This window comes from Monodelphis domestica, chromosome 2, assembly GCF_027887165.1.
Source record: "Monodelphis domestica isolate mMonDom1 chromosome 2, mMonDom1.pri, whole genome shotgun sequence".
NCBI classification, from domain to species: domain Eukaryota; kingdom Metazoa; phylum Chordata; class Mammalia; order Didelphimorphia; family Didelphidae; genus Monodelphis; species Monodelphis domestica.
In genome coordinates, this window is record NC_077228.1 from 21,122,720 (window position 1) to 21,139,465 (window position 16,746).

A 16,746-nucleotide genomic window follows, 5' to 3' on the forward strand; every position below is an offset into this window, starting at 1 on the left:
ATGACAAGATCTTTGATCGGTTTGCATTCTACAGAGTGGGGTTTGACAGGCCCGTGAAGCTTGGTACGGAGGTAGCAAAGGGCAAGACTTTCCTAGGAAGCAGAAATTGGTCCTCAGTGTAGAAGGAAAAGGCCCACGGGTTTTGGAAACTTCTTTTAGAGATACACACCAAAATTCTGAAAGCCAGCCATTTTAACTCCGCCTAAAATGGACCAGGATTCAAATGGAAATGGTTTAATGTACATATTCACATTGTTGGCTATGCCGGAAGTTTAGTGACATATTCCCTCATTCATGCTGACACTTTAATAAACCTTGATTGGATTGAGGGGGGCATGGAACAGCTCTATCCATCCATCAACATAAATTGAGGTTTCTCTTAACCATTTATTGGTTGGAGTAATGCAGAAAAAATAAATATAAAGAATTCCACCTAAAATAGGATCACCTAGTGACCAACCCTCTGGCAATGGGCTTCTCAGAACTTCTCTATTGGCGTTCACAATAGTGAAATGGTCTTCAGTTGCCTTGTTCAGACTCATGAGCTCTCCAGATTGGTAGGACCTGGCACTGAAGTCAAAGAACTTCAGTTCTGACCCCATTTCTCACACTTACTCTATATGTAGCTTCAACAAGTCATTTCACATTACTGGGCCTCAGTTTCCTAATCTGAAAAAGATGGGGTTGATCTAAATGGCCTTGAAGGTCATTTCCACCCCCTACTATGACCTATTAGAGTATTGGTTCCTCAGGCAATTTTCAAGAATACAAGTCTATATCACTATGTTGATGAGAGGACTTTTTTAGAGGTGTCCTGTAGCCTAAAGTGATCACTGCCTTTATATATATATATATATATATATATATATATATATACATATATATATATATGTATATATAACAATATATAATCATATATATATATTCCTTTTTATTCCTAACCTTTAAAGAAGGAGGAAGGAGTCTGTTATAAAATGTTTACATCAATTTGGGCTTAGATGATCCTAATGATCCTAATCTTGTTCAATATGAGTGTCTAGGATTCTAAGGCAAATGAACCTCCAGGGTTTTAAAATATTCTATGTGTGTCTGTGTGTGTGTATGTGGTAACATCCATGTGTGTGTTTGTGTATGGGTATCTCTCTGCATAGGAACTTTTTTTTCCTTATTCCCAACCTGAAGAATCATTTAAACTTGTCAATAGTAAGAAGTGGTTTATTTTCTGACATCAACTTATAGAAAATCCAAATGCATGGCCCAGAATATCAGCATAGCTAGCCTGTGTTGAATAACATTTAGAGAGATCATAGCATAATAGGGAGTATTCCAGCCGTGGAATCCAGGGAGATTTGTGTTCAAGTCTTGCCATGGGCAAATGCAACCTTTGTGAACCTGGTAAAGTAACCATGATAAAATCTCTTTAAAAGAGCTGCCCATCTGCATATCTAGAAAAACTGCAAATCTGTGTCCCTAGGGAGTTTTAATAAGAGGAGGTCCAGAGACCAAATTAAATCACTCCTCCATATAGAAAAATAAAATTAACATTGATCCAAAAATCATGCCCCACACTGTATGAATGGGTTTGCTAACAAACATACGTGAAGGCACTGACTTCAATCTCTGATGAGCCCAAGACCAAGGGTAGCCCTCCATATTTGTAGCTAACCTATGAATGGTAAAAGAACTGTGACATGGAAAACTTCCCTGAGTGGTATATTCAGGAAAATATGCTTTATGTCCAGTGTGCTACTTCATTCCCCAGTCTACAGAAATCATCTTAAGTCATCCCCAAAGACATGATCCCACCTAGTTCTAGGACTGCTTTAGACAGGTAAGCTTCTAGCTTCTTCTACCAGTCATTTATAATGAAGATCACCCACTCAGATGTACCTGTATCATGAATGATGCATACCAGTTTTCTTTCTTTTTCTTCTTTTCTTCCTTCCTTCTTTCCTTCCTTCCTTCCTTCCTTCCTTCTTTCTTTCTTTCTTTCTTTCTTTCTTTCTTTCTTTCTTTCTTTCTTTCTTTCTTTCTTTCTTTCTTTCTTTCTTTCTTTCTTTCTTTCTTTCTTTCTTTCTTTCTTTCTTTCTTTCTTTCTTTCTTTCTTTCTTTCTTTCTTTCTTTCTTTCTTTCTTTCTTTCTTTCTTTCTTTCTTTCTTTCTTTCTTTCTTTCTTTCTTTCTTTCTTTCTTTCTTTCTTTCTTTCTTTCTTTCTTTCTTTCCTTCTTTCTTTCTTTCTTTCTCTTTCTCCCTCCCTTCCTTCCTTCCATCCTTCCTTCCAACCTTCTTTTTTCTTTTTATACAGCAGCTAGAATTAGAAGACCCAAGTTCGACTGACTGCAGCACTTGTTAGCTGTGTTACCCTGAGAAAAATTTCTTGAACTCTCACTGCCTTACACATAGAAGGACTTAATAAATGCAAATTGAATGGAATTGCCTCAGCTTCTTCATCTATAAAATAGAATTAATAATACTTATCTATAGCTGAAGCTGCATACTAAACAATGTAATTGAAATGGTCTGGGCTTAAAGAGTAGTTGGTAATGGCTCAATGTCAGTTTGGAAGAAGTTCTATAGGGCAGCACCCCTAGAGATCTGTGCTTGACTCTGTGCTACTTATCATTTCTACCACTAATTTGGCTAAAGGCATAGAAAGCATCCCTAATTAATTTGTATTGGAGACCATATTGGATAGGATAGGCATCATTATGGATGATTGAATAAGGATCCAAAAAATCTTTTTGGAAGAAAGGAAAGAAAATAACAGGAAAGACAATAAGGAGAAATGTAAGGTCTTGCACCTAAAAAAAGGAAGGGACATAATAATTAATGAATAAGTTCTCTATGGCTAGTGTAGAATTTATCCTAAAAAGGGCTTTTATAGGCCTCTCAGCTTTTTATGAAGCAACTGTAACATGGCAGCCACAAGGCTCTGTCCTTCTGGGATTGCATTAAGAGATGCTCAAATTCACACAGTCAGCAATAGGATCATTTCAGTTCAGGACACCACAGTTTAAGAAGGACAACCAGATACTAGAGAATGCCTGGAGGAAGCAACCAAGGTGTTAAAGGGCCTTGAGTCTATGACATCTGAGAATCACTTAAGGGAACTTGGAATAGTGGACTTGGAGAAGAGGAGACTCAAGGGAGATAGGAAAACTGCCTTCAAGTATTCAAATAGCTGTCAGTCAAAAGCTGGTTCATGTAAAAATTAAAATTAAATATCAAATATTAAATGTTATTTTTAGGAGATTTATTAATGATCATTAGAAATCAAGGTATAAAGATGAAACAAAATAAAGACCACATGCTCATAACTGATTAGCTCATATCAAAATCCCCACTCACCACTGTCATCATGCTGACAGGAAGCCAAAGAGGCCAGCAGGACTGCCCACTCAATATTTATCCCCTGTCTACAAAAAGTACATAATGACAAGAAGTCAGTGGGCTCCTCGGAAATGTAGATCTTTTTTAGGGTAGCAGATTTTCAAGTATACAATCTCCCCTGATGATCATTGGGAGACTACCCCCCCCCCAATTGATCATTTACTGTAATCAAATTTTAAATTACAGTAATTTGGGGATAAAAGGGTAAAGAAAAAACCCATGAATGCTAGGCTCATTGACAAAAAGCCTGTTAGGGGGCAGTCCCCTTCGGCATAAAAGTATACATGCAAAACAAATGCATTCAACCCCACACAGTTCAAATCACCACATCCCAAAGTTCACTCTGGATTTTCTGGTGCAGTGTATGGTCTGTGGAGGCATCTTTATGGTGCCATTTCCAAAGAGTTCACTTTCTCGATTTGGAAAGGTAGCATGTTTCTTAACCTAAAATTACTCTCAAAAGAATTTAAACTTTGCATTTTAGAATAATTATACATTCCTCTCTTAAGAGGGTGTTGAAAACACAGGGATCATTTAGTGATACATGGCTGAGCTATGAGGTATATGAATCAATTGGCATGGGAAATAAAAAATTTAAAAAAATAATCCAAATAAAATAAAATAAAAATCCAAATAAAAGTGAAAGTCTTATCTTATTAAAATCTTATGTGTAAAAATTCTAAGTAAAGGAAAATAAATCTATAACAGGTCCTTGAATCAGGGCTCAATTAAAGTGACATCTGTCCCACAAGTCTGTATGACAAAATGCAATAACATTTCACTTACCCATTTGCAGCCAAGACTACAGGAAATTACCATATTATAAGAGAGAAAAAAGGACTAGATTTTTGTGTGATAGGGAAGTGTCATACCCTGGTCTGATTTTATCTTCACTCTCGGGGATAGGGGGAGCCAAAATGATAGCCAAACTTTGGTACTTGTCTGTGAGGATTTCACAAAGAGTGTGGTACAAAGTGTCCTACAACTTAACATATGTCAAGAGCCGCAACCTCGAGTCTCACACTAGGGAGAACATGGGTTTAAGGAATATTAAACTGGATAAATCTTAGAGGCTGGGCAGGCCCACATGGCAAAGGTTGTAGAGAGAAAAAATTTTCCCCTGAATCTCAGGCAAAATAAGTAAAAGGATAAGTGCACTCATAAATGGTAGAAGCTGTTTGAAATAGGCAAGGTACTGGTCTTTCATAGAGTGTACCATGCTTGTAATTTACTTCCTGTTTAGAAGAGTAACTTCCTTCTTCCCTCCCTGAACTAAAACACTAGGGAGCAGTCTGTCCCCCCCCAGCCTCAGGAGAGGGAGTTAGGAGGCCAACAGTTGCCTAAGGAAAATGCACCCCAGTTTTTACCAGTTGCCCAGAGAACTCCTCCAAGAACTTCTGGCTTCTTGGAGGCAGCAATCAGCAATCCAGCAGGATGAACAACAGTGACCGGGTTTGGGGTCGGTGTTGGATCGCAGACTAATTCAGGAGCAGGAGTAGGAGCAGGCAGTATCTGCAGCAGCAACACCAGAGGCAGCAGTGAGAAACTGAGGAATGTGGGCTTAAGCAGATGGGTGAGAGAAGTGGCTCATCTCCTCTTCATCAAGAGTCCCCTGGCTAAAAAAAGCCTGTCTAGCATAGAGTATAACTGCTCAAAAAGTAGGAAAAGAAAAGGGCAGCAGCTCCAAAGACAGTTCAGAGTTCTCTTGGAGTTTGTGAGGGTGGATATGGTGGGAGAAAAGCCTTGGAAGAAGAAATGTGGCTTAAAAATTTTTTATCTAGGCTATCTTAAAACATTGAGAGGTTCTTCTCTGACTAGTGGTTGCCATCAATATAAAAATTAAAATTAAATCAAATAATAAATGTTATATTTTAGGAGATTTATTCATGATCATTAGAAATCAAGGAATAAAGAGGATACAAAAATAAAAGACTACATGCCCATGGCTGATTAGCCATTTCAAAAATCTCACTCACCACCATCACCATGCTGACAGGAAGCCCCAGAGGCCAGGACTTCCCACTCAATATTTATTCCCTGTCTACAGGAAGTACGTAATAACTGGAAATCAGTGGGCTCCCAGGAAATGAAGTTCTTTTTTAGGGTAACAGATTTTCTATTATACAGTCAGGATTATTGGGTATGGACTTAGAGGATAGGACCAGAATGAATAGAAGTTGTTATAGAGGGAAATTTGAGCTAGATATCAAGAAAACGTTCCTAACAATTAGAGTTGTCTCAAAATGGATTGGTTTGCTGGGGCACCTCAGTGGTTCAGTGAATAGACTACCAGGCCTAGAAACAGGAGGTCCTGGGTTCAAATTTGGCCTCAAACACTTCCTAGCTGAGTGACCCAGTACAAGTCACTTAACCCTCCATTGCCTAGTCCTTACTTCTCTTCTGCAATAGTATTGGTTCTAAGACAGAAGGTAAGGGCTTAAAAAATGGAATGGTTTGTCTCAGGAGGCAGTGGGCTCCCTGTCCCTGGAGGTCTACAAGAGCACATTGGATGGACCGTTGTTACATAGATTCTAGTGTGGATCCTGTTGAGTGTAGTGGTTGGAAGAGGGGGCCCACGAGACCCCATCCATTTCTCAACTTCTGTGATTCTATAATTCTGGACTTCCTAGAGTTGTGAAGAAAACACTTTGTAAAGTTCAAAGCACTGTGTAACTATATTTTTGTTATCATCTCATACATCATCATAATATTATTTTCTGTAATTAGTCATTGAATTAACTGTAGGCATTTCCTGTTGCAACTCACCATGAGAGTCAGGAGGGGAGAGACTCTTTGATGGAGGTACAACTCTCTAAGAAACATGGGGTTAAAATGGGTACCCTCCACGGGCAAACAGAAAATCACAAGACAGCCAGTAACGACTGAGTAATGTTCTCTTGCTCCTGGAAAAAAAAGCAGAGTTTCCACCCTCACTAGCGATCCATTTAATCAAGTCCCTTTGTCATTGAGACACTTGTCTGCATTTTGCTATTCGATTTTTGCAGCCCCTATTATACAAACCTCCACAATTCAATTTGGCTCCAAATTGCCCAGCTTACCACTAACTGATTTAGATACACAGGGAGCCTTCGGCATTAACAGCCTCAGTGGCTACAGGGGATATTTATTAAAGCCTGCGCCCCTCAGGATTGCTGGTGCTCCTGGAGAATGTGAATTCCAGGCGTTGTCTCTTCTCCAATTCACCAGGTCTGCTCAGTTAGGTTTTGTCTAGACAAAAGATCTTTTCTAAAATGAAGTCACTCATCTCGGTGACTGGTATGATTACAAGAGGCATCCTGGTTAACCTGATAAACTGAGAGGTAGGAATTCTCAACTTCAAATCCTGCCTCTGACACTCACCAGATGTGTGATCCTGGGCTAGTCTTTGAACATCATGAAGCCTCAGTTTCCTTGACTCTAAAACAGAGATAACATTATTTAGAGTGCCCACCATACAGGGCTCTTAGAAGGCTCAAGTTAGACTCCGGGCATGTGTGTGTGTGTGTGTGTGTGTGTGTGTGACAGTATACACACATGTCAATCATTTGATAAATCTTTTAGCCCTGCAGAAATGACAGTGATTCGTGTTGTCAAAAGCAATTGAAGGCACATTTTGAAGAACACTTTCCATATTCCTCTCCCATCTTCTTTGCTTCTCCTAGAGGAGACGGAATAATGAGATAAAGGCAAGGAGCCCTGCTTCCATAATCAGAGCCCCTGGGTTCAAATTCCACATTTGATGTATCTTACCTCCATAATTCTGAATTTTTACTTTGAATTTCATATTGAATTATATTGAATTTTATATTAAATTTAAATTGGCCCCAGTTTCATTTTCTTTAAAATGGGAGCATTTAACCAGATGCCCCCTTAAGTCTTGCCTTTCTCTAGATCTGTTATCCTCTTTCCCATAGGAAATTTTTGTTCTCAAAAAACTGTTCATTGTTTTTTTAAGAATAAGTCTAATCGGGGGCAGCTGGGTAGCTCAGTGGATTAAGAGCCAGGCCACGAGACGGGAGGTCCTAGGTTCAAATCTGGCCTCAGACACTTCCCAGCTGTGTGACCCTGGGCAAGTCACTTGACCCCCATTGCCTAGCCCTTACCACTCTTCTGCCTTGGAGCCAATACACAGTATTGACTCCAAGACGGAAGGTAAGGGTTTAAAAAAAAATTAAAAAAAAAAAAAGAATAAGTCTTATCCCTTCCTTTTCTTTTTATGATATATTTTCTTATTTATTCTCCTCTCTTCACCTTGCTGTCCACCTAAATTGATGCCTCCCTCATATCAAAAGAAAAACAGTTAAGTGCAAATGACCACACCAATGACCTCTAATAGGCAACATCTAATGAGCACTATATCTCTTACCTCTGTTTTCTGCATCTGTTTGCTCTCCTGCTGAGACTAGGGCTACTTCCATCTGGATTGGCAAGCAGATGGGGAAAGCTTCATCACTACATCTTCAACAGTTTCTAGACTTGTAGACTACAGTAGCTAAAAACTGCCATCCTTTAAGCATTGTCTGGGGAACTCTGGGAATCCCCATACCCTTTCAGGCATCTATGAAGTCAAAACTTTTCTCTTAATAATACTAAGACAGTTTAATTTCCAATATGGTACCTGCTAATAGACTTAACCCATGTAAACAAAAGCTTGTGATGGGGCAGGAGAAGATCTTCACTAATTTTCAAGAATGTAAGGGAAGTGGGGTGCAGTTGGGTGGCTCAGTGAATTGAAAGCCAGACAGGAGGTCCTGGATTCAAATCTGATCTCAGACACTTCCTAGCTATGTGACCCTGGGCAAGTTACTTTATTCCAATTGCCTAGCCCTTACCATCTTCTGACTTGGAGCCAATACATAGTATTGATTCCAAGACAGAAAGTTAAGATTTTATAAAGTGGGGGGGAGAAGAGTATAAAAGAGACCTGAGGCTCAGAAATTTAGAAACTGATGATCTATAGAAAAAGAAACTGGGGGCAGCTGGGTAGCTCAGTGGATTGAGAGCCAGGCCTAGAGACAGGAGGTCCTAGGTTCAAATTTGGCCTCAGACACTTCCCAGCTGTGTGACCCTGGGCAAGTCACTTGACCCCCATTGCCTAGCCCTTACCACTCTTATGCCTTGGAGCCAATACACAAAAACAAAAACAAAAAAAAAAAGAAAAAGAAACTGTTAACTGCCCCTGGAATCCTTTATCAATTGCTTTTCTTCTTATCTTTCTAGTTCTTAGATAGAAAGAAAAAAGGATTAGAGAGATTTGTGCCTTGGAGGAGGAATTTAATCAGAAATAACATTTCACTAGCTATTGGCCTCCTTTGACTAGAAAGAAATGGGACTTCACCCCCAAAAAGAGTGCTCACCCCCACCCAAGCCCATGTTAAATGATAAAAAAAATTACTCATTATGTAATGGAGATCTGCTCATGATATGCCAACATATCTACCAAATAAAATTCAGATTATTCTATTGGGCAGTCTTGGAGTGAAACAGGCCTGCATTTGAATCCTGCTTTAGATGCTTGCTAAGCTGCATAATGCTAGGAAAGTCAGTTATCCTACTTCATCTTAATTTCCATATCTATAACATGGGACGAGAAATAGCACTTGTCATGAATAAGGGTTATATTTGAAAATTAACTCATCACTCTGTGTCCAGGATCCCCCACATCACCAAGGAAAAGAGGGGAAAATAATATCATCCTTTGTACCAATTTCCAAGGCCAAATTTGATCACCAAATGAGGATATGAAAGTAAAGCCATACAGATTAGTATCATGATCAGTATTATCATCCCATGAAGGTGTTTCTTCTTAAACTTCTATCTTTTGGGGTTTAGTCTCTCCTTCCCAAAAGTTTTGGGGTACAACCCTTTCTATATCTCTTTCCTATTGCCAGCAACTGTGGGCTACTACCCCCTCAGTGAAGTTTATCCACAGGGCTTTGATAATACTTAGGGGTTACCTCAACACTTCATGGGATTTGCCGCCGCATCAATTTAAGAACCCTTCCTGGGATTCCAAGTCACCAAATCTCCAAGCCAGAAGGAATCTTTTAATCCATACTATGCCTGGACAAGAATTCCCTTCTTCTAGAACATACCCTATCCAAGAAGAAGCCAATGAGCCTTTGCTTGAAGACTTCAAAAGAGGAGGGTCTCTGTTCATTTTTTTCATCCGCTCACCCCCACCCAAGCCCATGTTAAATGATAAAAAATTACTCATTATGTAATGGAGATCTGCTCATGATATGCCAACATATCTACCAAATAAAATTCAGATTCTTCTGTTGGGCATTCAAGGTCCTTGACAATCTGTCTTCACTAACAGCGGCACCTTCTCTCTCATGTAACTACTCTCCATAGTACAGAAAATCAGATTACTCTGTGCTCCCTACCCAAATAAGGATAATAGATGGAGAGAGAGGAAAGGCCTTAGAAACAACCTAGTCAAATGTCCTCAGTTTGCAGATAAGGAAACTGATTCCCATAAAATTTAAATAACTAGCTCATTGAAGTGGCAGAACTTATATTCAACCCAAATCAGCGTTTATGTCACTTCCCTTTTTATGGACCCTATGCTATATGGCCTCCTCACTATAAGAGAACAAAACCTTCATAACTTAAGCTATCACCTAGTCCTAGAATGAGTAAACAAATGGTTGAATGAGTATGGGAATGAATGAACAAATGTTTTAAGAACTTGCTGTGTGCCAAATACTATATACTATGTCTAGGGATACAAATGGAAAAGGCAAAGCAGTCCCTGCTCAATGGAAATTACATTCTAATTGGGGGATACCCACATATGGGATGGTTGAGTTGCAGGGTGAATGGAATGTTCTCCCTTTTCCCTCTTTGCCTGTAGAATTGTTACATATTTAAAAATCAGAAAGAAATGGTCCATGTTCTAGGTCCATGTTCTTCTCCTTAAAGATTCTTTGGCATCTCTATAGGAATTTAGACTCTCTGGTATGGTGAATAGAGCACGGGTTTTGGTAAAATCTAGCCTCAAATCCCATCTTGGACATTTACTAGCTGTATTACTTTGGGCAACTTACTTCTCCTTTCCAGGCCTCAGTTTCTTTATCTGTCAAATGAACAAGGTGAACTCCACTGGTCCCTAAAGTCTTATCTAGCTTCACATCTAAGCTTCAGTGATGCATTAAATATTGCCATCATCATCACAGCTTAACATTTATAAAATGATCTAAGGTTTGCAAAGCACCTTACAAATAGTATCTCATCTGATCCTTACATCAACACTGAGAGGTAGGCACTATTATTATCCCCGTTTTACAAATGAGAAAATCTTGACACAAATAGACTATGTGTTGCCCTAAATAACAGCAGTTATGTTTTTGAGGCAGGATTTAAACTCAAGTCTTCCAAACTCCTAGCCTAGAAATCTGTCTGCTGTATACTTAGTAGCACTCACATCTTTCTTAGAATTTTCTTGCTCCTATCTACCCCTTAGATCTTTGTACCCCAATACTAGTACAGTGTCTAGGACAAAAGAAGTGCCAAATAAATAAGTTTGAATGATTTTAGAAGGGTAGTTAGCAAGATTAATAAAATATCAAAGCTACTATGGCATAAAAAGAAACTTGCCTCACTTCCTTTGTGTCTAAATGTCCTGCCTCTTCTGCTCTTACTACTTGGCACTTTTGGTCCTTCTGATTGCAACATATTGTTTTACATAAAGTAGGTGTTTAATAAATATTGGACATGGTATCAAAATCCTGTCTGTTTTCCTGGCCATCTGACTCACCACCATGTTCTATTTCATCAGCACAATGGGTCAATCACCCCTCCTGGTCCTCCTTTCTAGACTCCATCTAGCAGTTCATTTAGAGATCATTTACTGAGCTATTCCAGACCTCAAAAGATGAGAAGAAGAGAAGAGTTTGATTTAACATCCCACCAGTTGGTAGAATTTACATTTGGACAAATACCTTACCCTGACATTGGCATACATTGCTTTTGGGAGGAGAAACTGATGGGTGTTCTAGAGAATTAGAACTTGAATGAACAGAAGGAATGAGTCCTGCCTTTGTGAACTATCCAGAAGTGTTTGAGTGGTAGGGTGTCCCCTCACTGGAGATCTTCAACCAATCAGTTTTATATCAAACATTTATTCATCACCCATTGTGTGCCAGTCCCTGTACTGGGTGATAATGATACAAAGACAAGATGGAAAGTTGACCATTTAGCCAAGAGAGAACAACATATGTCTATATGAGAAGATACAAGATAATAGATGTGGGGAAGAGGCTTATGTGTCTCCTCTTGTAAAGAAAATCCCTTTATAGGTCCAATTTGTACAAGATGGCCTCTGAAGGCCATTCCAATACTGAGATTCTGTGACAAACAGATACTCAGAGGAAGTGGGCCACATTGGGGAAAGGATTAGAGATACTGCTAGACTGAAGACCAATGCAAAGCTTAACCTGGAGAAAAGGGGACAAAAGATCACTCTTCAGGGGCTTGAAGAACTTCCCCTTGAAAGATACATAAGGATTATTCCACTTGACTCCAGGGTGTAAGACTAAGACATTACAGGATTCTACTGGATGATCCCTTCCAGGGATAATAGTTACAGAGGGGCAACTTTTGGTTCAATGCAAAGAAAAATGTATGTTGAGTTGTTCCCCAAAGAGAAAGGGCTTTCTTAATAGCTAATCACTTTCCCATCCCAGAAGGCCCTCAAACAGATATTCAAAGACCTTTTGTCAGGGCTAATAGAGGCAGGATTTCTATTCAGATATGCAATGGACTCTGACCTCTGAGGGCTGTTCAAACCCTGAGAATCTGGGACATGAGGATTACTTTTGTCCTATGGAAAGGACAATTTGAAGACGGTATCTCTGTCTTTGGATTTTCTCCGGAGTTTCCATAGAGTAGATTTACATATCAAATTAGACTAGTTGGGAGCAGATGGATCAAAAGAAGTGGCCCACAAGTGTTCTGTGGCAGAATTGGGGAGAGATCAAACCCCAGACCTCCTGGCCCCCAAAGCTATTATTCTATCCCCTACCCCAAATCTCCCTCTATATCCTAATTTTTTCTGATTTGTCTATTTGGTGAGTAATAGATGCAAATGTTTATACTATATAAATGTAGCCCTTCTGTGTGTTGAGTGTCATATCCCAGGTATGGACACTACCACTTAGCATGGTACCTGGCACATAGTAAATACTTAGTAAATGCATGCTGACTTGCTCATCCTTTCACGTGAATATTTAGAGACACAAATATAAAGGATGCTCCAAAGTCTTAGTGAAATCTGCAAAGTTCACTTTTTTGGGATACCCTGTATTTAGCTTGGAATAGTCAGTGTGATCTGGTAGTTCGAGAAATAGACTCAAGAATCAGGGGAACTTGGCTTCATAGCCTGCTTCAGACAGATTCTGGCTATGTAACCAAGAGTGAGTCCCTTCTCTCTAAGACCAAACTTTATAGAGAAGTTGCTAGTTTGCCTTGGGGGCTGACAGTTGGAGCTCATTGTCCACATTCAGTCGCTCTATTGGCCTGGTGGAAAAATAATCAGGACATTCTGACAGCTGCTACATGACCTTCATCACCTCCGTCATCATTGCTAGCATTTATATAATGCTTTCAAAGAGCTTTACTTATATCCCACATCTCTCATAATCACCCTGGAATATAGAGTATGTTTTTGGTTTTCATTTGACACAGCTAATAAATATCTGAGGCGGGATTCAAACTAAGGTTTTCCTGACTCTATTTACCAAACTATCCATCATTCCACTAAGTGACCCACATGTCACCATCCTCATCTCTGAGATGAGATCCAATCATGCCCCCCTCCTGTTCTTATTCCATGCCATTTGCCCTAGGATCTGGTTCATCCCAAGCTTAATAATTCCAGGGATGGAGGGGTTTCAAAGAACATCTAGTCTAACGCCATCATTGTCCAATTTACACATAAAGAAATGAAGTGACTTGCTCATTTTAATGCAGGTAGTAAACTTTAATTTGAACACAAATCATCTGAATTCAGAATCACTTCTTTTCCAATTGATCCAGGCTGCCTCTTCAACCCCTAGATGAATGGGGAGAACCAAGAAAAAGTCATTTGCCCACGGTCAAACAAATAGTAAGCCAAAGATTTAAAATCTGAACTCCAATCTCAGGGCTATAGGACCATTTCTCCTTCCATTGTACTTCCATCCCAAGAGGCTTTACTTGGCTTCTGTTTGACTTGTGCTATTCTCCCTGAATTCAGTAGCTTACATTTCACAGGATCACAGGGCAAGTATTAATCTCTAAGATTGTCTCATTCAGAACCCTTCTGACTATTTAGAAATAGGGACCCTGAAAGCCTAAGAAGGGAAGTAACTGGCTGAAGATCTCCCCATTAAGTGGCTGAGTTAGGATTCAAATCTAGATGCCCTGACTCTGAATCCAAGACCTCTACCTAATCCACCGTGCCCCCTCCATCAGCATGGCTTCAAAGGGCAGAACCTTATTTTCCCCATCACTTACATCACCAAATAGACAGATGGCTTTCAGAGGAAACATCTGTGCCTACTCTTGCCTTTCACCGGAATCTGCAGGATCCAGTGAGGCTGAAATATTGTTCCCACATGGCAGGAATTTTTTTCTGTCACCAAGGGTCAACCTTCCCCTTGCTTGGTCCCTGGGAGAATGTTTGGAGTTGCCAGAATGTTCAGTGCAGAGATGCCTTTGCAATATAGAAATGAGATGAATGTTATCAAGAGGAAGGATCCAGTTCTTCTGTGATGGGCCCCTGGAGCTGACCTGTCACTCCCAAGGTCCAAGAGGAAAGCTTTGGAGGAAGCCAACATAGACATGCAGGTCCAAGTCTGGAGGAGCCTTGGGAAGTGGTTTGGTCACAGACTACAATGATCTTGACTCTTTGGGCTTAAAAAGTCTAAGAATATGACAAAACCAAGTCACCTCACTACCCTGCAAGTAACTCACATATTTAAAGTCTTTTGGCATTTCCCAAGCACTTCTCAATCAAAGCCTAGTCATTCGGTACCATGAAGAGAGCTAGTCCAGATTTACCAATAGTGGGCAGTCCAGTATTTCAACCGTTTTTCCTAACATTGATAAAAAATGCCTCACACCCCGCCCTCCTACTCATGTCCTCTGGGACCAAGCAGAATAAGACTAATGGCTCTACTACATGGCAGCCCTTCAAATTCTTGCACACAGCCATCATAACCCTCTTCAGTCCATCTTTCTCTTTTTTCAAGCTTTTCTTTCCATAGCCCAAAGATCCCTAGTACCTTGTACGATATGCTTTCTAGTCTCTTCATCATCTTAATTGCCTTCCCGTGGACATGTCCTACCTTATCCATAGCCCTGAGGAAATGTGGTGCCCATAATGGCACACAGTGCCCCAGATTTGAGCTGGATGACAGACGATTTCAAGACCTCTTTCATTCACTTCCACTGCTCTCTTTCTTTCTAATTGCATAATCCTTTGTGCTCCCTTCATGCATTGTCTTATTTCAAGAAGCCATGTTCTACTGGACCAGACCTTCCCTCATGGATGCAGATAGCCTTCTCTACATTGTCATTGACAGTATTAACCAATTGCTATGGATAACACTTATTACTCCCTTTAGATTAAGTTAGATAGGAACCCTTGAGATCATTATGAATCATGATAGCTGACAATTGTGTAACTCTGAAATGTATATATATATATATATCCCCTTAACTCATGTCATCTCATTTGAACATTGTCCCAATCTTTTGAAAATAAATACTCCAGGTAGGTTGGCTTCCATTTTTCAAAAGAAAAAAAAATCCAGACCAGAACAGGGACTTGCCCAAGGCCACACCAGTAGACTATAGCAGAACCAAGGTCCAAACGTGTGTTTTCTGATTGCAAGGTCAGCCGTTTTCCCTTTATGTCAACTTATCTCCCTTCACTCTATCTTCTAATAATGGCCGCTTGATACCTGGCTAGGAAAATCTTAATAAAAGCTTCCAAGGGGGCAGCTGGGTAGCTCAGTGGATTGAGAACCACGCCTAGAGACGGGAGGTCCTAGGTTCAAATCTGACCTCAGATACTTCCTAGCTGTGTGACCCTGGGCAAGTCACTTGACCCCCATTGCCTAGCCCTTACCACTCTTCTGCCTTGGAGTCAATACTGTGTATTGACTCCAAGAAGAAAGGTAAGGGTTTAAAAAAAATTTTAATTAAAAAAAAATAAAAGCTCCCATTAACTTATGAGAAAGAATGCTATCCATATCCAGAGAAAGAACTGTGGGAGCAGAAATGCAGAAAAAAGAAACACAAGGTCCATATGGATATGATTAGGGTTTTGATGTTAAAGGATCACTCTATTGAAAATATGAATAACGTGGAAATAGGCTTTGAACAATGATACATGTTTAACTGCTTGTCAGCTCTGGGAGAGGGGGAGAAAAAGGGACTAGGATCATGGAAAAATATTCTGAAGAAAAAGATAAAAAAATAAAAGTTCCCATTTATAAAGTTTGTTAATATTTTCAAGGTGCTTTCCATGTTGTCTCACCAATTATGAGAGCAGCCATTGAAGTGGGTGCTGTTATTATCCCCATTTACAAATGAGGAAACGAGGCAGAAAGATTGCATGACTTCCCCAAGATCACACAGCAAGTATATGGCAGGATTGGAACTTTTGACTTTCAGACTTCAAATCCAGTGCTTTCTTCATAAGGCAATGTCTAGCACCACACATCTTTTGAATTGAAATGAATTTATTTTATCTGTCCACAGACCTGTACTAAGCTATCTTATTACTAAGATAACTTGTATTAGCCTCTGTATTTCAATATGTGTGTATTTCATAGATTCTATTGTAAGAACATAAGATCCTTGAGGATAGGAATTTATTCCTATGTCTATGTCTCCAGCACCTTGGCCAATGGCTAGTACATAGTTGAGACTTATTTGTGTTTACTGAGTTGAAATAAATGAAGTCAAATCCTGAGAATGAAGGAAGGTGTGTCTTGGGCTTGAGTTCTGTAAGGGGGAAAAGGGGACTTATAGAAAAAGATTGGGCTGAATTACTCAAAATTAGGGTTGCCAGGAATTTAATTAATTCCAAAGAGATTTATTTGTAATTTGTTTACAAAACATAGAAAGGATGAAGTTAGAAAATCAGAGATAGGATAGGGTAAGATATCTAGCCAAAGCACAAAGTATTTTGCTCCAACCCCTGGCTCAAAAACAGACAGAGGAGTTTAGTCCTTAACCAGAGAGGCCTTGACCCTTGTAGCTAAGGACCTGGGGATGCAGGGAGCCTCTCTCAAGAGGATAGGTCTCTACCTAAAGCTAATCTCTTCAGAAAATCCAGGAAAGGAGTCAGCTCTTTTCACTC

General features: G+C 39.7%; 1 protein-coding gene across 1 annotated transcript in view; it reads left to right on the forward strand.

Annotated features, from left to right (window-relative positions):
• DAB1 (DAB adaptor protein 1) overlaps positions 1-16,746 on the forward strand; it is a 333,073-nt gene that overhangs the window by 248,704 nt on the left and 67,623 nt on the right. The window lies entirely within an intron of this gene.